Here is a 23651-nt window from a genome sequence, read left to right on the forward strand (position 1 = left end):
TCTGTAACTGGCCGTTGTGATCATAAAAGAAGAAAGCAAAGGCAACTCTCCTCTGGTGAACCCTGCAATACATCCTAAGTCCCTCTTTGGGCCACCATGTGAGAAACAACAAGAACAAGAACAATTTATTGTCTACCACCCATGAGCCAGCAAGACTTTTGCCAATGCACTCAGTCATAAACATGCCATGTACCTAAGTCTTCATTTTGTAAGGTGAGCTCAAAGGCCAGCTCTTCCCACCGCCAAAGGCTTCGTTCCCATCCTCTTCTCAGGCCTGACATTCTGACAAAGCATCTTTTTTGTCTCTCTCCCACCTGCTCTTCCTATGTGCCTCCAGCCTATTCTGTGTATACAGCGGCTAAACAAAAAGCTATGTAATAGAGATAGTTGGATTGTCAGGTTTCATAAAGTAGCCTGGGAATCTGCAAAGCGAGCTTTTCTTCGGCAGGTTCTTTCTTCCTCCCGTAACTGAGCTAACAAGATATCTCAAGGATATTCTGGTTAAGTGGTTGCAACATGAGCAATTGGCAAGAGGGAGGCCAGGTGGTGTTGGTGGGGGGGTTAGTTAGGTGTGTGTGTGTATGTGGAATGGAAGCGCACTGTGCAATTTTTCTGCAGCTGAGATTCATGCACTTTGGCACCTTATGAAATGCAGTAGGGAAACAAGGGAGGAAAAGGTCTTTAGGACTGGGACGTGGCTTTGGTGCAGCTTCTGAACTCTTAGGACGCATGCATCATTGAAACACCATACCTCCAAAGTGACTTGAAGCAGCTTTATTTTGGCCTGTCTGTATCAGGCCGAAGGCAGGCCCAGGTAGAATAAGTCCAAACCAAATCAAGGCATGTCCAGAGGAGAGTGACCAAAATGGTGAAGGGTCTGGAAACCATGCCTTATGAGGAGAAACTTAGGTAGCTGGGGATGTTTAGCCTGGAGAAGAGACGTTTAAGAGGTGATATGATAGCCCTATTTAGGTATTTGAAAGAATGTCATGTTGAGGATGGAGCAAGCTTCTTTTCTGCTGCTCCAGGGAATAGGAAATGGAGCAGTGGATTCAAACTACAGGAAAAGAAATTCCACTTAAACATTAGGAGGAGCGTCTTGACAGTAAGAACTGACAGTGGAACACACTCCCTTGGAGAGCAGTGGAATCTTCTCCTTTGGAGGTCTTTAGGCAGAGGCTGGGAGGCCATCCATTGGGAGTGCTTTGATTGTGAGTTCCTGCATGGCAGAATGGGGGTGGACTGGATGACCTTTGTGGTATCGTCCAACTCTATGATTCTAAGGCATATATCCCCGTAGTCAGATCTGACGTCCCAAGAAACTGGCGCACTAGTTCTAACTGTGCAAACGCACTCCTGGCCACTGCTGAAACCTGGGCATCCAGGCTCAGAGTTGCATCCGGGAGAACTATAATGAATCGGTATAAGCGATAGTTAATCCCGATCAATGGCTTTAACGAAAAGGCGAAGCACAAATTCAGCGTCGTAATTGTGAGTTGATCTTAGAGGAAAGCCGAAAGCACAACCTGCCCACTTCACAGTCTGCAGAGCAGCATTGCGGTCACAATGCCAAATAACTCTTTACTTGTCTTCTGTTCTCTCTTCTGGCGCAGGGAAGAAACTCACCTCAGACTCTTTGCCACCGCCAGTTAGATCCCCGCCCAAAGTCACGGGCGCCCATTATTAGCCTCCGTTTATCTTGGTGACACATCAGCTGAGGCGACTATCCCTTTACGGTTTTTGCTCCATTGGAGGGTGAGAGAACAACAAAAAAAAGAGGGAGAAATTGAGGGGAAAAAAACATCGATATTCTCCATCTCCTAAAACCCAGCAACTAGCCTTTTGACACTTCATCTCCACAAAGCCCCGGCTCTCTGAAGATTAATTGATGTAGGCTCCTCGCCCTATTTCCAAATCCCTTCTGAGCCTCCATTTGAAAACCCGCTGGTTTTTATTTTATTCTATTTTAAAAAATAAAGATACCGAGGCTTGGGTTCTTTTAAAATATATATATATATTTTTAATGGATTCTTAAAATGATTGTCCGGCTTGACAAATTGGATTCCTAAAGCCGATCCTTGAAAGAAAAGGAGACGGGTTTTTGACGAGACAAGAAGCCGCTCATCCTCCGAGGCAGGAGGATAAATACACTAATAATATATATTTTAAAAAAAGAAAGAGAAGAAACCCCCTCGAAATCCCATTCTTAGACTTCCGCGCTACTCAATGGGCGCCCTGGCTTGTCGCTGATAATCTTATCTCTTCTATGATAGGCGGCAAAGGGACAATGGAGGCAGAAAGCCAGCGGTAGGCTTGATAGCCCTCTGATTAATGGAACTGTCCAGTGAGGACTTCAGCGTTGGCGAACAATGGTTCAGTGACATTTTATGTCACCTTTGACCCTTGCCTCTTTCCCAGGAAAAATTGGGACGCGCGGACCGTTTGGGGAAATTCTCCTAAATTCTCTCCGTCTGACAACTGAGACGTGCGTCCCTCCCTCGCTTTGTGTGTTGGAAATGCAACCGACGAAGAAGCCATCCAGTCCGATTCGATAACATGGTTATCTTTTTTGGGGGGGCTGAGGGCAATCCTTTCGCTAAGATGTCGACTCCGTTTGACTCCTGGAGGATGCACTTGTTTAAGATCTATCGCTGGACTTTTCCACAAGGAGAGTAAAAAGAGTCAGACTGTGCAGCAAGAATGGCTGTGTTATTTTTTTACGGTGCTGTATCCATCAATGTAATGACAGCAGTCCAAAACGGCAGACTACGGCCTGTTACAGACTGCCATAATAAAGCTGCTTCGGGTCTCTTTGGAGGTAAGCTATTTAAATGATGCATGGTTCCTAAGAGTCCGGAGGTCGCACCAAAGCCACACTCCATTCCTAAGCACCGGAGTGCAGCTTTGGTGCAGCTTCTGGATTCTTAGGATGCTCGCGCCAAAGCCACACTCCATTCCTAAGCACTGGAGTGCAGCTTTGGTGCAGCTTCTGGATTCTTAGGATGCTCGCGCCAAAGCCACACTCCATTCCTAAGCACTGGAGTGCAGCTTTGGTGCAGCTTCCGGATTCTTCGGATGCATGCATCGCTTAAACAGCATACCTCCAAAGAGACACGAAGCAGCTTTATTTTGGCAGTCTGTAACAGGCCTACATTTGCTATAGGATGACCAGAATGAAAACTGGAGAGGACTCCTGTACATACCTTTCATGGTTTTGTAGAAGAGGGAATTTCACCAGGTAGGACAAGCTTGTCATATCTGGTTGCATGATTAAAGTCCCTCTTCTACACAACCATTAAAGTGGTTGCAGCTCTATTGGTATGCCATCTGTTTCTTGTCATTTATTTCTCCCAAGTGCTCCGAGTGCCACTTCTACATCACTTTCTAAAATGTTAGATTCTTCCTCAGTGGTTCTTCCTTGGATGAATCTGCCATCCTTTCCTCTCCTTTACATAGTGTATTGTTTCCATCGTCTTTTTATTTTATATAATGTGTTTCCCCTGCAGGTTGTAGAGCATCTCCACTCTTGGTTTTGATTTCCCTTTGATTTCTCAGATCTTGTGGAAGAGGTTTCTTATTTTTCCTCTTTTGTTGTCACCTTCTATTTCTCTAAACCAGAAACAGAAAATGCAGGCCTATGACTAACATCTTCAATTTTTTCCTCCTGTTTGCCTGATGAAGAAGCCAGTGTGACTTCGAAAGCTTGCAACATGTAATGACGCATTTTGGTTGGACCAATCATTGTTTGGATGTTATAGGATTGATTATTATAGTAGTTGTCCCTATACACAAGTTACTGAATAGTTGCTTTCAGGATTGTTACCTTATTTCTGTCACCTTTTACTTTTGCTTCCCATCTGTCCTTAACTGCTGTGATTTCTATATTGGCTTTCAGGTGAAGTCCATGTATAGAGTCTCCTCTTTGGTTGCTTGAAGAGTGTGTTTGCAATGAACAAACTGCTGACCTCACAAAAGTACCGTAAGTCACCTTCCTGCTTCATTTCTTGATCCTAGTCCACAATTTTTTGATTTTACTCTGTTTCCTACTTTTGCGTTCCAATTACCTATGATTAACAAGAAGTCCGATTTTGTTTGTGATCTGTTTCCTCCTGAACTCCAGCACAGGATCTTTCAATTTCTTCTTTGTCTTCTCCCTCTGCAGTTGGAGCTTAAACTTGCATTATGGTTACACTTTGCATTATATCCTTTGACTACTTTTTGCTACTTCCCTCCTCACTATTAATGCCACCCTATGGCCTGTTACAGACAGCCAAAATAAAGCTGCTTTGAGTCACTTTGGAGGTATGGTATTTCAATGATACATGCGTCCTAAGAATCCAAAGGCCGCACCAAAGCCACACTCCAGTCCTAAAGACTGGAGTGCAGCTTTGGTGAAGCTTCCAGACTCATGCATCATTGAAATACTATACCTCCAAAGTGACTCGAAGCAGCTTTATTTTGGCTGTCTGTAACAGGCCTATTTCTTTTTAGATTTTCACCTCCAGAGTAAAACACTATAATTATGGCCTGTTACAGACTGCCAAAATAAAGCTGCTTCGGGTCTCTTTGGAGGTATGCTATTTAAATGATGCATGGGTCCTAAGAGTCCGGAAGCTGCACCAAAGCTGCACTCCAGTGCTTAGGAATGGAGTGTGGCTTTGGTGCGACCTCCGGACTCTTAGGACCCATGCATCATTTGAATAGCATACCTCCAAAGAGACCCGAAGCAGCTTTGGTGCAGCATCCGGACTCTTAGGACCCATGCATCATTTGAATAGCATACCTCCAAAGAGACCCAAAGCAGCTTTATTTTGGCAGTCTGTAACAGGCCTATGTGACTCAAAATGTTATATTCTTGTCCACTGTAGCACACTTATCCCAAGTATTGCAATGCTTATACATTCCATTTCTTGTTTTACTATGTCTACCTTCCCCTGATTTATGTTCCTAAAATATGTGTTGTGCAGCTTCAGACTTTCTTTCATCTTGTTAACACATTGGGGCCAGCAAAATGGTGAAGGGTCTGGAAACAATGCCATATGAGGCAAGACTTGGGTATGTTTAGCCTGGAGAAGAGACGGTTAAGGGGCGATATGATAGCCCTATTTAAGTATTTGAAGGGGTGTCACATTGAGGATGGAGCAAGCTTCCAGAGACTAGAACACAGAACAATGGATGCACGCTACAAGAAAAGAGATTCCACCTCAACATTCAGAGGAACTTCTTGACAGTAAGAGCTGTTTGACAGTGGAAGACACTCCCTTGGAAAGTGGTGGAGTCTCCTTCTTTGGAGGTTTTTAAACAGAGGCTGGATGGCCATCTCTTGGGTGTGCTTTGATTGTGAGTTCCTATATGGCTGAAGGGAGTTGGACTGGATGGCTCTTGTGGTCCCTTCCAATGATTCTATGATCTCTGAGTATGCTAACAGTTGAATGTGCTGTTGGCTTGAGTCCAGTTGTGTCATTACCTATCTTGCTACTCAGAGGTGGCCTCTGATCTACACCAGTACTTTACTGAGTGCCATCCGACCCGGGAGTCTCATCTTCTGGCACCATCTCTGTTTCATTTTGGATTGTCTCATCATAGGGGTTTCATGGTAAAAGACATTCACAAGGTGTTTACAGTGCTTCCTTCTGTGCCGTACTAACAAGCATTAGCTATGGTGCCATTGCTATTGTCTCTGAGAGATCCTCCACCCACGTTACCCTCCACTGCCATTGCTGCCCGGTAGCAGCTTGGCACTTTTATTCTGGCTCCTCTGCAAAAGCCTATCCGACATGGGAGACCCTACCACCAGGACAGCTTCTTGTCTCACAGGAACACATAGTCCCACCACCACAGAAAGGTAATGCCATTGGTGGTCCAGTGGCATGACTTGGTATCAATAGACAGATTTCCCAGGTCCTGTATTTTAAAGGATATTTTGTATTTTCTTATTTCACCATAGTTAGAACTGGTTTAGCTGTGTAAACCAACGGATGAAGAACCACTTTTTCAAGAAAGAGAATTATCCACGGCGACCATTAAAACGTTGTGATGGATGAGCTCACGCATGCATTTTTTTTGGTCCCCCCCCCCCAACCCTCATCCCACAAAAAAGAGAAAATTCTACAAAGGGCCACTAAAGAAGATGCTGACACAGGTTGTCTAATGTAAGAGTAGCTTGCAAACTCCTTGGTGTGATTTTCCTTTCCCTTTTTGAATTGCCAATGGAGCTTTACATTTGGGAATGAGTCATTTGCTGGCTTGTTAGACAGAAGGTTGAAGCAAAGCAGAAGGAACTGCAAGCGATGCTGCTGTGGCTAATCTCCAGGAGTTACCTTGGCTTTTTGGTGTTAGCTGGCTTTGCACAAATGCTTTGTCCCTACAGGTATGAACTGTTCTCTCCTGCTATGCTACTGGGTAGCATAAAAGGGGTCTTAGTTTCCTCCCATGGTCACCCTCTTTCTTCCCTTGTGCCTGAAAGGTAGGAGTTGGTCTTTTGCAGTAAAATTTGACAAAAGAGTGACTGCACAATTTGTCCCATATCTTGGCATCTACAATGGCTAGAGACTTACTTTTAAAGCCTGGAATCCAGGGAGTATATCACAGGAGCCCCATTCTCATCATGATCATGCTAGTAAAGGACACCAGATACCTACCAGTTTGGGAGCATTCCAACTTGCGCATCTCCGCAAATGGGGCCCTCATGCTTCTTGAACCCTGCCTTCATACAATATCCTAAGCCCTACCTGGAGTGCCTTTTGAGTTATTTCTTTGTTATTAACACAATTCCAGAGGTGGTATGATACTGTTTTTGTAAAAACAGCCTGCCTGGGAATAGTGACGGGAAGTGGGGAGACAAGAAGACATTAACACCCCATGACAACCCAGTATCAGAACTGCTGCGGGAATAACCTCTTGCAGCTGAGAACTAAAGCGACAGCATCGTGGTTTGGAGCTTATTAATGGATTTTCCCTGTCAATATCGAGGTAATAACGCTTCGAGAACAAAACAGCGATGAGACGGAGATGGTGTAATACGATACGTCAGGGGTCGGCAACCCCCGGCCCGTGGGCCGGATGCGGCCCGCGGAGGCCTTTCCGCCGGCCCCTGCCTCCCCCGGCCGCGTGAGACTTCGCCGAGGCCCACTGCGGCCACTGGAGCCCTCTAACAGGGCTCTGACAGCGGCAGCGGGCCTCTGGGAGGCCCGTTGCCTTCGCTGGGGCCCTCCAAGAGGCCCGTTGCCATCACTGGGGCCCTCCAAGAGGCCCGTTGCCATCACTGGGGCCCTCCAAGAGGCCCGTTGCCTTCGCTGGGGCCCTCCAAGAGGCCCGTTGCCATCACTGGGGCCCTCCAAGAGGGCTCTGGCAGCGGCAGCGACCCTCTGGGGGGCCCGCTGCCCCCCCGCTGGCTTTTTTGCTGGCCTGTGACGGGGCCTGGGGCCCCGTCAGGGGCCGGCAAAGAAGGGGAGGCCTCCTGCGCTGGTGGCCCCCGCTGGCTCTTTCCTGGCCTGTGACAGGGCCTGGGGGCCGGCAAAGAGGAGGAGGCCTGGACCCAGGGGGGTGGAAGCTCCGCCCCTGGCATGCAGCTCCGCCCCCAGAGGGTAGAAGCTCCACCCCCAGCATGCGGCCCCACCCCCAGAGGGTGGAAGCTCCACCCCCCAGCTTCGGCCCCCCAGTTGTCTGAGGGACAGCAACCCAGCCTCTGGCTCAAAAAGGTTGCCTACCCCTGCTTTACATCCTTCATTACATGCCCCTAAGTTTTACCCTTGACTTATCCATGGGTCATATCAAGATCCATGATTTTCACCCCTGCTCTTGACTTATACATGAGGTCAACTTATAGTCGAGTATATACAGTAAGTGGAAACATAAAGAAAATACAGAGCAGAGGGTGAGCCCTGGCACCACAGCAACTGAGTGTGAAGCTAACCGTAAATACATATTGAGTTTATCAGACAAGGTAAACTGGAAGTATAATCCAATGGCAGTCTGAATGCAATCATGGGGTTTAACGTTATTGTGTGATAACCCACTACACGCAAATTCAGGCAATGGGAAATCAGTCTGAACGCAATCATGTGGTTTCACGTTGTTGCATGATAGACTGCCACATGCCAATTGGGGCAATGGCATGCTATTTTTGGGCAGTGGGAAGCCAGTTCGAACGCAATGCACGTTCACGTAATTGCGCTAAAATAGCGACTTTAAGTGAATGCGTTCTGGCCCCACTTTCTTTTCATGTGAACTTAAGAGAAATTCCTCCCATTTGATAAACTCCATATAACCTCTTCAGAGTCTTTAAAGCTGCAACAAGAAATCAATGAAACCTAGAAAACTGTAGCAAGCTGCCACTCTGTTGATGAGCTGGAAATTTCCACATAGCCTTTTCCTCTTGCCTGATGCTGAGTTCCCCTTGTCTTCCACCTGGAGATGGTTTATGAAAGCTGGAGACTTGGGGCCAATTCCTGAGATTGGGCAATCCTAATGATGGCTGGGGGACTTAGCTCATGCAATTGAAGCCTGAGCTAACTCCCCAGCCTCAGGTTCGGGTATTTTCACTGTTCTATTCTTCCCTCCCTCCACGATTGTCCTTGCAAATCTGTGCAGCATCACACGCCGCTTGCCGAGAACGCAACGTTCCCTCTTGCAGATTACTGCCGTCAGCAGATGAACACGGTCACTCTGGAAAAAAGAAATCTATTTACGGCCTTCTAATGCCATCCCCAGATGGTGCTTATGGTCACTTGGTACTGTGTCTATGACTATGACAAAAACAAAGCCAAATGTTAGCATTTTTTTGCTCTATCGGTTTTGCTTCCAATTGCGGGACGGACTGCTCTGAGTTCTAGCAATTAGAAGAGTTGAGGAAATGGTCTTTTAAATAAATAAATAAATGCACATGCAAGATAGCGTGCTGCAAACAGATGTTTTGGGTTCCTGGGTGGACCTGCAGGGCGTCCTGAAGAGTCAGCGCTTCTTCGCAGTTCAAACTCCCGCTATCCCGTTCCCGGCGATACTGACAAGGAGAGATGCTTATTTCTCTGAAGGTCACTACGCAGCACCCGACAGCTGTTCGGCTTTGCGCGACCTCAGGAATGTTCTGCAATAAGAGGTTTCGTTCCCGATTTGCACATAACCGGAGGCTTCTTCGACTTGATGGGTCTGGTAATGAAGTCTTTGTCGGGTGCGCCACGTGGTACGGAAGTGTGTCGGGCGGACCATATGGCTGGGGAATATCGGACGCCGCGTTCATGACATGGTGCTAATTAACTGGTATCTTTATCGGTCCTGTCTGCTTCCCTTTTAAACACAAAAATGCTGATATATATATATATATATTTAAATGCAAGAAGTGAACCCTTCTTAAATTGTCTCCATAAGCAAACAAAACCAAACAAGCCTGCAACGACAAGTGACAACACAGCCAAAGATCACATCTTTCCATACCTGGCTCTTTTCTCAGCCATATGTAGAACAAGCTTCATCACCTGAAAAGTCAAAAGAACATATTTCCAGCTGCTGACATAATGTGGCCTCCTCGCCTTTTCCTTGGAGCCTTTCACTAGTCTGAACACAAGTGGATTGCTGTGGGTTTTTGCACATTCGCATTGACGCTTAATTGCCTTTCCTGCACAAGTTTGCATGCATTTGCCTTCCCTTTGCCAAAAATGCACATCCATACGAATCCATGCCAAGCAGATGGACAGCCACATGTTGGAAAATGCGCATCTGCACCGATACCCACAAATCATAGAATCATAGAATCATAGAATCGTAGAGTTGGAAGAGACCACTAGGGCCATCCAGTCCAACCCCCTGCCATGCAGGAAATCCAAATCAAAGCATCCCTGACAGATGGCCATCCAGCCTCTGTTTAAAGACCTCCAAGGAAGGAGACTCTATCACCCTCCGAGGAAGTGCATTCCTCTGTCGAACAGCCCTTACTGTCAGGAAGTTCCTCCTAATGTTCAGGTGGAATCTCTTTTCCTGTAGCTTGCATCCATTGTTCCGGGTCCTGTTCTCTGGAGCAGCAGAAAACAAGCTTGCTCCCTCCTCAATATGACATCCTTTCAAATATTTAAACAGGGCTATCATATCACCTCTTAACCTTCTCTTCTCCAGGCTAAACATCCCCAGCTCCCTAAGTCGTTCCTCATAGGGCATGGTCTCCAGACCCTTCACCATTTTTGTCGCCCTCCTTTGGACACGCTCCAGTTTCTCAATGTCCTTTTTGAATTGTGGCGCCCAGAACTGGACACAATATTCTAGGTGGGGCCTGACCAAAGCGGAATACAGTGGCACTATTATTAAATACTCTGGTAAAAGCTGGAGATCCTTTTTCAGCTGACTTTATGGAGGTTTTCTCTTTACCCTTCAAAAAGCCCACATTTCTCCGAATCATATGTGGTGAGATTGCAGTCGATTCAGTTAAAATGAGGGGTATTTTAACTGTAGACAAGCTCCATGTTAGGGTCACTAGAAAAGGTAGTAAAATACAAATGCCTTGAAGGCCTGCCTGCAATAGAGGTACATACATAGCCACTGGTCTAAAATGCCAGGGAACCCTGGGAGCAATGACAGTAATATACTATGTCCAGATGTCCCAATTTGGCAGGGACAGTCCTGATTAATCCTCTGCTGTTCCACTTTTTCAGCTGCTTTTAAAATGTTCCAGTTTCTCTCTCCTCCTCCCACCTTCCCTCTTTGTCCACAGCTTACTCCAGTTGCTGCAAACTGAGTTCAAAATGTAAAAGTAGTTGGTACTCAATGGGCAAGAGAGGATAGGAAGGGGTGAAATTTTGTTCTTCCCAGTCTGCTGTGGCAAAAGCAAACTGCTGCAGCCTTTCCTAGCTTGTCTGTTCTTCCTCATGAACTTTTGCCATCTTTACTGATGTTATTTGACTGCACATATCCCAGTTTTCATCTGTAACACATCTGGGGGATAGAAAACATTAGTGCCGTCAGAGCCTACAACGGGGGTAGAAAACCTTGGTCATAAGGACTGTGGGATTGGAGGTAATACTAAGCCTTGAAGGGATACATGATGGCTGAGGCTTTCTGGGGGAAATGGATCACATATAGGCCTGTTACAGACAGCCAAAATAAAGCTGCTTCGAGTCACAGTGGAGGTATGGCGTTTCAATCATGCATGCGTCCTAAGAGTCCAGAAGTCGCACCAAAGCCACGCTCAAGACTGGATCGTGGCTTTGGTGTGGCTTCTGGACTCTTAGGATGGTGCATCATTGAAACACCATACCTCCACTGTGACTCGAAGCAGCTTTATTTTGGCTGTCTGTAACAGGCCATACTTATGTCTTGAAGGCCTACAGCAGTGGTTCCCAAACTTTGGTCCTCCAGATGTTTTAGACCTCAGCTTCCAGAATCCCTGACTGCTGGCCAAACTGGCTAGGACTTTGGACCGGAGGACCAAAGTTTGGGAATCACTGTCCTACAGCAAGGACAATCATCAACCACACTGGGTAATGAGGTCCAAAAAGTAACTTCTCCCAGTTTTATAGAACTAGTTTAAGGAAGGTTCAGGGTGTGGAGTTGGCCTTACGTTGTGAAAACAGTCCACACTTGATTTGGGAATTTGGTTCTGCATTCTGAAAGCAGGTCACCATGAGGATAGGGGAAACCGCTTATTTTGGCCCCTGTAGACAGGACCTAGAACAGAACCACTGAATCAATTGGATTTACCTACGAGTTGAGTAACTGTTCAACAATTGCTTCAGTGCATCTGTTCCAGTTGGGACTAATGGGTGAGAGTCAGGCCACTGGGTCTGTCACTGCTTTTCTGGTTGGGCTACCTCACAGAATTGTTGTTACAGAAGGAGAGCTGGGTATACTGTTCTGAGGTCCTTAGAGGAAGGAGTGAGATTAGAATGTCATAAAGCAAATTGCAACCCACCAAGATCCATGTTGAGAGCTCCCAAATGCAAGACGGGTATCCTGCATTTGCAACTCGAGAGCAAATTTAGTAGCTGCGTCTCCCGCTGTGAAACCATTGCCCTGCCAAGCAACCCAGCCAGTGTGTGGTGTTTGTTTTTTATCAGAGACCACATAATTCACTCTTGACAACCTGATAGGAGGCCATTGGATTCCTCTGAGCTACGAGGTAGTTCAACATGATGTTGCTCGGTGTAATGTTATAGGTGCTTCGGGCTAGAAAAAGGCTTACAGAAACCATTTGGCTCTGACTCTGATCGGCTGTCATTATGTTGGGAGACCCGGAGAAGAGGGTGGTGAATCTGAGCTTAAAGTGGCAGGATTCCCACCGCATGAAATTTGGCAGTGCCTCCAATAAACTGGCATGTTGTGCTGCCTAAATCAGAGCAGTTTGGCATGGAGCAATCTGGCATGGACATTATTGCAACCTACTGTGGTGGTATTATTTGTTGCTCGTAAATGGTATCCCAGGACTTTATCGCACAAGGTTTTCACGCTGGAATTAAAACTGGAGAATAGCGTTTCTGGCTATACTTATCACACAACATCTTCTTTCTCTTTCTCTCTCATTGTTGCATTGCTTTTAAAGCAATGGTAGGGCATCCCTTTTCATTGATGGGAAAACCCATCTACAAGCTCTCAATATCGCTGCTTTCCCATAAGTACGCAGGTGCGCTACATCCTTTCCGCTGCAGTTCCAGTATTAGGCAATAATAATAGTATTTACATGTCTATACTGCTTATTAGTAAACTCAGCACTCTCTAAGCGGTTTACAATCTGTAGGCCAATACAATACAATCTGTAGGCAGTCGTGTCGTGTGATTCTCCTCCTCTCTCCACTTCTCCTTGCTATTCCCAAGCAGACTCTTTTGCTTTTTCCCTCCTCTATGACTTTTCTTTTGGTGAAGTTGAAGTCGAAGGCTTTCATGGCCGGCATCCATAGTTTTTTGTGGGTTTTTCGGGCTATGTGGCTGTGTTCTAGAAGAGTTTGTTTCTGACATTTTGCCGGCATCTGTGGCTGGCATTTTCCTCTTTCTTAAATTGTATTGCCATAACTTTGCAATTGTGTTAGTCTCATGCCTTCTTCCCAGGACCCAGGTTCAGAGCCTGACACAGACAGTGAAACAGAAGGATGGAGGGACATGCTTCATTACAACTATGATACAGACAGGGAAACAGAAGGACAGGGGGACATGCCAGTGCTTGAGACAGATAGTGACACTCCCCAACAGCCACAACAGAGAGACATGGCCCCAATAATAAAATACCTATCGTAATGAAATGTAGATGAGAGAGGGAGGGTTTCCAACGCTCAGAGCGTTTATATAGGAAATGCTCATTAATCAGCAACCGCTGCGAGAGGCTGCTAGGCCACAAGTAATTCAGCAACTCCTTTGGGAGGTCATTGCTAACAACTGACCATTTGGGAGGAAGCAACCCTCTCATCTGCTGATTTCTGGCTTCTGTTTCAGAAAAACATTGGATCTTTCATTGTAAATTGGCTATGCTACCAGATGCTCCCTTGGACTGATGCCTTGGCTTTCTTGCTGGACCCTCCCGATTTGGACTGCCTGAACTCTGAGAATTGCAACTGGCTGGTAAGCTTCTGTATATAGATCCGCTTGAGAGTCTTAGCAAGTTGTAGCAAGAAATCAACGAAGCCTTGCAAATTTTTTGCTGCTTTACTAGATGAGCTGGATATTTGCACATAGCCCTTTCCTCTTTCCTGGACTTGGTAGAATTTGCACATTTGTCTCCAATCTGGTGATGGTCCATGAAAACTGGAGACTCAGGGCTACTTAGCAGCCAAATACCTAAAAAAGTACATGTTTCCCTAACAGCCTTCCTAGGTCATAAGATCTGCTAAAGCTCTGCTTCAAATGCCTCTCTTGTCTGCTGTGTGATCAAAGAGGAGTCCTTGGAGGTGGCAGATTGTCTTTGGAATACCTTCCCCAATGAGATAGACTTGGAAGCCTTCATTATAATCCTTTCACTGCTGTTTTTCTATTCTCGGGCGATTTAATTTTCATAATCCCTTAGCCTGAATCAAAATGTTTTATTTGTTCTCTGCAGCGGCAGTGCTTAGCATCCCACTCATTGGTGTGGCGAGAATCCGTTCTGGGGTTTAAAGGATCAATCCAAGGTCCACTCAGGCTTCCATCATTTCATAGGTTGGTAAATCGAGTACCCAGCTTGTTGGGGGCAATTGGCATACACAAAGTAAACCGCTTAGGGAATGCTAGTTCACTGATAAGCGGTATAAAGATATACTTGCTGAAGGATAAAACTTGGCATCCTGCATCTAATGTTCAGTCTTAACCCCAGAATGGATTCACTGCCCCACTGACTTGGAAGCAACCACCTCCTACCGTAATATGTTCGCTTTTAAAATCATGATCCATGATTTTTATACATGATCCTGGAATGTGATTGAAATAAGAGACCATTTTTAATGGGACCATGTCTACATGGGCCAAATACACCAGCTTCTCTCCATCTTAACCATGATCTGTCTACACTAAGCAGCACCAAAGCCCTGATTCGAGTGTGGACTGTCTTCATGAAGACCAGTTCTGCACCGCATCCGCCCTATCCCTGGCTAAACTGGTGTAAATAACCTCATCTCTTACTCCATATTTTTCTGGAAAATCGAGAGCACTCTGGAACAACGCTGGGCAGTTGTTTACACATGTGCCAGGACACATGGGAGCGCAAGTCGCTCCCGCTGACATCACAGTGAGGTGCCAGCCAAATGGTTAATGCTGGATGCCTGATTTCGGACCTCAGAGGGAATGGCTTGAGGTGGTGGCAGGTGACACAGTGGGACACATGTGTAAACAGTTGTCTGGTGTCACTCCAGAATGTAATGGGGGGGAATCCAAGGCTGCTGGGGCCAGAACAGGGAGCAACTGGCGTATTCTAGCCGGTGTAGATGAGCCCTTTGGGGCAATTGGTTTCCTCTGTCCTCCCATTTTTGTTCCCTTTATACTTCCTGCCGACCTCTGGTCTCCAAACAAAGTTAACTGAGAGAAGCTTAAAATTAAATTTAAAAGGAAGAACCCACCACCACAAGTTCGAAAACGTGACCAAGGCTTCCGCAAGGGCACCTTTCCTCGTATTAATTAATAAGGGTGTATTTCTGGATGATGAACGACATCAATCTTAAATGTGAAAAGCCGCAGTTCTGAGAAGAATACGAGACAAATTCAATGACCCCCGTCTATTGCTCTTCTCACCCTCCCAAGGCTGGTTCATGAATAGCCCCCCCAAAATTACAACCCGACGTAGAATGAGACGGTAACTAGGGAGTCTGCGGTCGCATGCATGCATGCATGCATGCAAAAAGGTAGATACCGGGAAACCATAAAGGATGGGAGAGGGCATAAAGGTGAATGGCTGTTTGGAAACCTGAACACAAAATGAGGCCATGAGGAAAATTGTTTCCAAAAAGGATGACACGAGTAGCTTTGGTATGGATTCGTTCTCTGCCTTACAGAGACATGGCTCTGGAGGAACTCTTTATCAGTGTCAAATTATGACAAATGACATTGGGAGAAAGTCACAAGGGGCCCACAAAGGACTGTCACCACCGAAACACCGTTAGAAATCACAGAAGACATTTTCCCCCTCCTAACTTGGTGCCTTGGGGACTTCTTCTACTTCTTCTTCTTTCCCTGTTTCAGTGTTAATTAATCAGAAGGAATAAAGGATTGTCGTCTTGTCTATTCATATTTCTTCTTCTTCCTCCCTCCCTCTTCTTTAACAAAATGGGGAACAAAATAAAAGAGGAAAAGAAATGCTAAAATGGAACATTTTGGGGGAAGATAACACCCTGCTCCTTGGCTCATAAAAAAAGGCTGTTATTTACCACTTTGACAAGACAAATTGCCAAACTCGTGACCCGCTGTCACGTCTGGCAGGAGAGCTTGGCAAATGCAGAAATATAACATAAGCAGCAATTATGGAAAGACAATAAAAGCCAGGAGATTTTCTTTTCTTTCTTTCTTTCTCTGCTCACCCCCCTTCTTCTTCTTTTTTCATTTTTTGGCAGCCGTTTAGAAGAACTAACGTAGTACAAGAGATGAGAGAACCAAGTTGCAAACCAGGACATCACTGGTTCAAGTCTTCCTTTTTTAGTCGGTGAAACAGAGAACTGTCTGGACTGATTTTTCCAGATTGCAGAGAAAAACGTCTGACCGAAACGTTGCTATCGTCTGGGCATTTCACCCCCAAACAGATACAATGGCCCCATACAGACTGCCAAAATAAAGCTGCTTCGGGACACTTTGGAGGGATGCTGTTTAAATGATGCATGTGTCCTAACAGTCCGGAAGCAGTGTCAAAGCTACAATCAAGTCCTAAGGACTGGAGCGCAGCTTTGGCGCGGCTTCTGGGCTCTTAGGATGCATTCATCATTTAAACAGCATATCTCCAAAGTGAACCAAAGCAGCTTTATTTTGGCAGTCTGTATGGGGCCCATCATTTGAATTTTCAAAACTGTGGCCTGTTACAGACTGCCAAAATAAAGCTGCTTCGGGTCTCTTTGGAGATATGCTGTTTAAATGATGCATGCATCCTAAGAATCCGGAAGCTGCATCAAAGCTGCACTCCAGCGCTTAGGAATGGAGTGTGGCTTTGGAGCGACCTCCGGACTCTTAGGACCCATGCATCATTTAAATAGCATACCTCCAAAGAGACCCGAAGCAGCTTTATTTTGGCAGTCTGTAACAGGCCTGTGTTTCAGCATAAGCTGCATTTATGATGTATCTTGATTCTTCTGTTTCGAGTTTTTAGAAGAGTTCTTTTACAACGTCAGAGGAATATCTGGACGTCTCAACTGCTGAAATGATTTAAGAACATAAAAACAACAGTTACATTAAGGAACCGTCCAGTCCTACATTCTGTTCCCACAGTGGCCACTAATTTTTTTTGGGGGGGGAAGCCTATTCCTTCCAACTATCCCAGTTAGGCAGGGACAGTCCCAGTTAATCCTCTGCCTTCCCACTTTCCCCAGCTGCTTTTAAAATGTCCCAGTTTCTTTCTCCTCCACCCACTTTCCTCCTTTGTCCTCAGTTTACTTCAGCTGTCGCAAATTGAAGTGGAAGTACAAAAGTAATTTGCATTCGGTAAACCCAACAGAGTTTACTGAAGTTGAGCTCAGTAACAAGTTGCCATCAAGTTGACTTCAGCTTATGTGTCCCCATGAAGGAGACACTTCCTCCAGTTCATTCTGTGATCAACAGCTTTTCTCAAGTCTTGCAAACTCAGGGCCATGGGCTTCCTGTCCACCTGCAATGGGGTCTTTCTCTTTCCCTACTGCCTTCTGCCTCATCAAGCGTCATTGTCTATAATTGTTTTCGTTGATTTTCATTTGCCATTTAAAAGTTTTAGAGAGATCATAGAATCATAGAGTTGGAAGAGACCCCAAGGGCCATCCAGTCCAACTCCCTGCCATGCAGGAAGACACAGTCAAAGGATAATGGGTCCTCTGGCAGAGAGTGATGGAATATCCTTCCAAAGAGGCAGGGAGCTCAGTTCTTGAATAAGAGGAGGAGGCAGGCCCTCCTTCTAGAGCAGTTGTACTCAACCTTCCTAATGCCACAACCCTTTAATACAATTCCTCATGTTGTGGTGACACCCAACCATAAAATTACGGTGTCTCAGTTCCTGAGAACATGGGAAATATGTATTTTCCAATGGTCTTAGGTGACCCCTGTGAAAGGGTTGTTCGAGCCCTAAAGGGGTCGTGACCCACAAGTTGAGAACTACTATTCTAGAGCAAGAATCATAGGCCTGTTACAGACTGCCAAAATAAAGCTGCTTCGGGTCTCTTTGGAGGTATGCTATTTAAATGATGCATGCATCCTAAGAATCTGGAAGCTGCACCAAAAGCTGCACTCTGGTGCTTAGGAATGGAGTGTGGCTTTGGTGCGACCTCCGGACTCTTAGGACCCATGCATCATTTAAATAGCATACCTCCAAAGAGACCCGAAGCAGCTTTATTTTGGCAGTCTGTAACAGGCCATAGAATCATCAAGCTGGAAGAGACTCTAAGGGCTATCCAGTCCAACTCCCTGTCATGCAGGAACTCACAATCAAAGCATCCCTGATAAATGGCTATCCAGCCTCTGTTTAAAGACCTCCAAAGAAGGAGAATTCTTCACCCATGAGTTACATGTCAGAGCGGAGCTTTGAACCCTGGTCTCCAACATTGGAACCACTACACCATGTTGGGTTGTACACACCTTTCCATTCACTGAATAGGGTCTTATATTTCCCTTTTTGCTCAATATATTAGTTGTACAGTCATCCCTCCTGAGTCACAGTCTTGTCGTTTGCGTCCCTTGGTCTTTTGCGGATGGCAAGCCAAGAAAGATATAATAGCATGTGCGCCCCCATTGATTACAACGGGGCTCCAATATTGCCGATTTTCCCGATTTGCAATGTGTCCGTGTCTTGAACGGATCCCCCACGGATTGGAAGGGACAACTGTATTTAGTTTTAATGACTAAATTTTTAAATTGTATCATCTATTGTTTTGCTAGCATCATTGAGGGGTGCAGGGATTGCAGAGTACGCCAAAAGCCCAAAGCAGAGGTGAATACTTGGTGGGGAATTCACTTGTTGTCCATCTCAACCACCCTCTTCCACCACCCTCCACCCTCCAGGGGACCTCTGCAAAAGTGGGGGGGGGATGCCCCCATACAGAGATTGCCCTGCCCTCTTTTCTGTCCCAGGAAGGGAGGGTTGGGTCATCTGCTCAACTGTCTGGGTCTTTCCAGGTCTGGACAGGTGAGTGGGAGAAACAGCAGGAGGGAATGGAGGTGGGACTGTCCGCTGCCTTGCCCACTTGCCTGTCTAGCCGCCCAAGTCTTTCTGGGTCTGGGCAGGCAAGACAGCGGGAAGGTGGGGTGGGCAGTGCCGTCCAGCCCTAGTGACACCATTGCGCAAGGGTACTGAGCTTGTCACTTGCTTCAGTCATCGTTGCTGTTGTTGTTGTTATCATTAAGAAGTTGAATAATAGCAATAACAATAATTATAATCATCCTCATCAGCCCCCTCTTCCTTTTCCTCTTCCTCCTCCTCTGCCTCCTTCTTGTTAACTGCAATGGCAATCCTAATTCAGACTAAAATCAAGAGTTGATTCATCACCTCCATTGGAGCCACTAGCTGCCGCTAGAATATGTCTTTTTAAGTAGAAGAGTTGGGCTTACTTATATATTTAGAGCAGTGGTTCTCAACCTTCCTAATGCCGCAACCCTTTAATACAGTTCCTCATGTTGTGGGGACCCCCAATCCGTGTCTCAGTTCCTAAGACCATCGGAAATCTGTGCTTTCCAATGGTCTTAGGCGACCCCTGTGAAAGGGTCATTCGGCCTCCAAAGGGGTTGTGACCCACAGGTTGAGAATCACTGATTTAGAATATTTGTACCCTGCTTTTCCACCACAAAGGCAGCTTACAAATTGTTAATTGGACACATCCCTGCCCTCGGGCTTACAATCCAAAAAGACGTGACACAAAAGGAGAAGGGAATGGCAGTGGTGAAGGGGATGAAGGCCAGTGGTTCTTCTCTCCCTCTGAGGCCAAGGCAATGGCGGATGCAATCCATCCTATGCTGCATGTGATTTTGCAGGACGTTTATGGTTGAGTAGAGGTTCCATGTTCAGCAGGTCCTCAGGTGACCAGTTTGTTTTTTGTAGGTAAAAACAACCAGCGCACACCAAGGAGAAGGAAAGTTTCTTAGGCCTGTTACAGACTGCCAAAATAAAGCTGCTTGGGGTCTCTTTGGAGGTATGCTGTTTAAACGATGCATGCATCCTAAGAATCCGGAAGCTGCACCAAAGCTGCCCTCCGGTGCTTAGGAATGGAGTGTGGCTTTGGCGCGAGCATCCTAAGAATCCAGAAGCTGCACCAAAGCTGCACTCCAGCGCTTAGGAATGGAGTGTGGCTTTGGCGCGAGCACCCTAAGAATCCAGAAGCTGCACCAAAGCTGCACTCCAGCGCTTAGGAATGGAGTGTGGCTTTGGCGCGAGCATCCTAAGAATCCAGAAGCTGCACCAAAGCTGCACTCCAGTGCTTAGGAATGGAGTGTGGCTTTGGCGCGAGCATCCTAAGAATCCGGAAGCAGCTTTATTTGGGCAGTCTGTAACAGGCCTTAGTGCCATCTCCCTGTTCTGTTTTCCTGTTTTCTAACATCTCCCTTGAAGCCTCGTCTATATAAACGGTGGATGATATGGCTCTTTGACTCTTTGCTTGAAATTGCTCTGCCTTACCTTCTTTATGTAATCTGTTTCATTTCCCCCCCCAATATTCTGCCATATCTCACCGAGAAATATCTATAACTGTCAGGAAGCACGATTTTTCCATCAGCAGACCACTGGGCCATTTGCGCCTAATAAAGTCGTCCGCTCTTCGGCTGTGGGGCCATAATCTGAAATGAAAATGTTACTGAGAACAGGGTCGGACCAAAATCTTCTGCCCCGCTTTTGTCAAGACCGTTTGCACTCACACTGGCACAACCACGTACTCAGTGTATAGAAGATAAGATGGGACAGAAAGGAGAAGAGAGAGGGAGGGAAGGAGAGAGAATGGAAAGGGTTGGCTTCTTAATCTGTTATATTTCCTCTGGACTAGGACACCAAGCAGTGGATTTAAGCTACAGGACAAGAGATTCCACCTAAACATTAGGAAGAACTGATGGTAGGAGCTGTTTGACTGTGGAAGACGCTGCCTTGGAGAGTGGTGGAGTCTCCAGTTTTGGTGATTTTTAAGCAGATGCTGGATGGCCATTTGTCCAAAATGCTTTGGTTGTGTGACAAAGAGTTGGACTGGATAACCCTTGAGATCTCTTCCAACTCTTGTTGTCTGCCTTCTAGTTGTTTCCGACTTCTGGCAACTTGAAGGTGAACCTATCATGGGGTTTTCTTGGCAAGGTTTGCTCAGAGGAGGTTTGCCAAACAGGGTCAGCCTTGAAGGCACTTGGATGGGAGACTGCCAGGGAATACCAGATGTTGTGGGCTATGTTTTAGAGCAGTGGTCCTCAATCTGTGCCCTTTAAGAAATTTTGGACTTCTGCTCCCAGAAGACTCAGCCACGTTGGCCAATAGTCTGGGATTCTGGGAGCTGAAGTCCAAAATCCTTTAAACAGCACAGTTTGGGGACCACTGTTTTAGAGGAAGACAACGACAAGACCACCTCTGAGTATTCTGTACCTAACAAAACCCTATGAACTTGAAGGCACATATACGCACACATTACTGCATACATACATGCATTTTCCTTAACAAGTTATCTGTGTCCTAACTGGTTTTTAAGACACCAAAAGAAATAGTTTAGTGAATGCAGGAAATAGGTTACTTACTTGTTTTAAGCTTTTGCATACAACTGCCCAGGTATTTGACTTTCCAGTCCCAAAGACCTGTTGGGCGCGGAGAATGAAGCACTATTTTTATTGATACAACAGAACAGCTCCATCCCATAGAGTCCTGGGATTTATGGTTTTACAGGGTCTTTAGCCTTTTTTTGCCAAAGAAAGCTGGGGCCTCACCAAACTACACATCCCAGGATTCTGTAGGATGGAGCCATGGCTGCTAAAGTGGTGTCAAACTGCATTATTGCTACAGTGTCAATGCATCATTGATCTCCCTAGTCTAAGATCAAATCTAGAACAAAACACTGAGATAGAAGAAAACCAAACCCAAGCCCATTACAGTCAGCAAGCACGTCTCTTTTTTATCGGTTACGTTTTGGGAAGACGGGGACATGAGCCCTGTCTTCACTTTCCCCTTTGCGTGTGGAAGGATCAATCAAAACAGAATTAAACCGTCAGGACAAGAACATATTTGCTCAGTCTAATGGATATGTTGATCCATGGAGAGGGGACATTTTTGTTTTATAGCACAGATGTCACCACGGCTCTATTTTTAGGAGCTTGGAAATGTATTTCATCAGACAGAAACGAAAGCTAGAGTCCTGTCGATGGCCTACATTGGTGCAGCGATCCTTGCGCAGGATATTTTTCAGGACATCAGGCAAGGGTCAGATCCTGCCTAGCATTGTACAAGGAGAGTTTCCTTAGTGTCATTCAAATAGTTATGTGTTTCAAGTTTATACGGAAGGATATCCCCTTTTACAGGGGACCTATTGACCAGTGTGCAATGCGCAGCACACAGTGACGTGATGTGAGTTCGTAGAATCACAAAATTGGAAGAGTCCAACCCATTACCTGTCAGTGCAAGAATCTGCAGCAAAAAACATCCCTGAGAGATAGGCCTCCTATCTCTTGTTTAAAAAGCCCCAGCATTGCAGAGTCCACCACCCTCCAAGGTTGTCCATTCTAATGCTTTTACTTACTAGGAGGATCTTCCTAATGTTTAGTGGGAAAGTCCTTTCTTGTAGAATTCAGAGATATAGCCATGTTAGTCTGTAGCATCAGTACATAGAGAGATCTTGTTAACACCGTTGAGACTACAAAACTCATATATACTCAATTGTAAGTCGACTTCTTTTATAGGTCGAGGGCAAGTCTTGGGGCCCAAATTATGATATGACCCACAGATAAGTCGAGGGCATATAGTAAAGGATCTAAAAGATGAAGCAAAGCAAAACAGTGTCAAAGAACTTACAAAACTCCAGCAGACATAGCTCTTTGTGCTCATTCTTAAGGCTGGATGGATGAGAGTAGTAGGGACTGGTGCTTCCAGGATAGATTATACTATTGCCTTTCACCGGGGCATAGTTCCTTCTTCTAAATAAGACTTACGATAAAGTATTACTTTGATCCATGGATAAGTTGACTCTGGCCTGTTACAGACTGCCAAAATAAAGCTGCTTTGGGTCTCTTTGGAGGTATGCTATTTAAATGATACATGGGTCCTTAGAGTCCGGAGGTCGCACCAAAGCCACAATCCATTCCTAAGCACTGGAGTGCAGCTTTGGTGCAGCTTCCGGATTCTTAGGATGCATGCATCATTTAAACAGCATACCTCCAAAGAGACCCGAAGCAGCTTTATTTTGGCAGTCTGGAACAGGCCTCTGGTTTTTTTAGTCAATTTCTCGACCTAAATTTTTAGAGTTATACATGAGTATATACAGTAACTGAAAGAAAGAAGTTGGCAGCATGAGCTTTCGTGGACTAAAGTCTACTTTCTCAGATGCATTGGTCTCGGAAAGCTCCTGCTGCCAACTTCTTTCTTTCAGTTAGTCTCAAAGGTGCTCCAAGATCTCTCCACATACTTGACCCTATATATGCATCTAAGGAAGTAGACTGAAGTCTAGGGAAGCTCCTGCTGCCAACTTCTTTCTTTCAGTGAGTCTCAAAGGTGCTACAAGATCTCTCCACATACTTGACCCTATATATGCATCTAAGGAAGTAGACTGAAGTCTAGGAAAGCTCCTGCTGCCAACTTCTTTCTTTCAGTTAGTCTCAAAGGTGCTACAAGATCTCTCCACATACTTGACCCTATATATGCATCTAAGGAAGTAGACTGAAGTCTAGGGAAGCTCCTGCTGCCAACTTCTTTCTTTCAGTGAGTCTCAAAGGTGCTCCAAGATCTCTCCACATACTTGACCCTATATATGCATCTAAGGAAGTAGACTGAAGTCTAGGAAAGCTCATGCTGCCAACTTCTTTCTTTCAGTGAGTCTCAAAGGTGCTCCAAGATCTCTCCACATACTTGACCCTATATATGCATCTAAGGAAGTAGACTGAAGTCT

The 23651-nt window shown here is 45.7% G+C and overlaps 1 long non-coding RNA gene across 2 annotated transcripts in view; it reads left to right on the forward strand.

Moving 5' to 3' along the window:
- Positions 1 to 14064, forward strand: part of LOC149286422 (uncharacterized) — a 54307-nt gene extending 40243 nt beyond the window's left edge. For both annotated transcript variants that reach the window (XR_016277612.1, XR_016277611.1), the window contains exons 6-8: positions 3896 to 3979; positions 13408 to 13533; positions 14009 to 14064. This is a non-coding gene — a long non-coding RNA (uncharacterized LOC149286422). The remainder of the gene's footprint in view (positions 1 to 3895; positions 3980 to 13407; positions 13534 to 14008) is intronic.
- The last annotated feature ends 9587 nt before the right edge of the window (positions 14065 to 23651 follow it).

The sequence above is a fragment of the Sceloporus occidentalis genome, unplaced genomic scaffold (assembly GCF_023333645.1).
Source record: "Sceloporus occidentalis isolate IW3139 unplaced genomic scaffold, rSceOcc1.0.p SCAF_69, whole genome shotgun sequence".
NCBI classification, from domain to species: domain Eukaryota; kingdom Metazoa; phylum Chordata; class Lepidosauria; order Squamata; family Phrynosomatidae; genus Sceloporus; species Sceloporus occidentalis.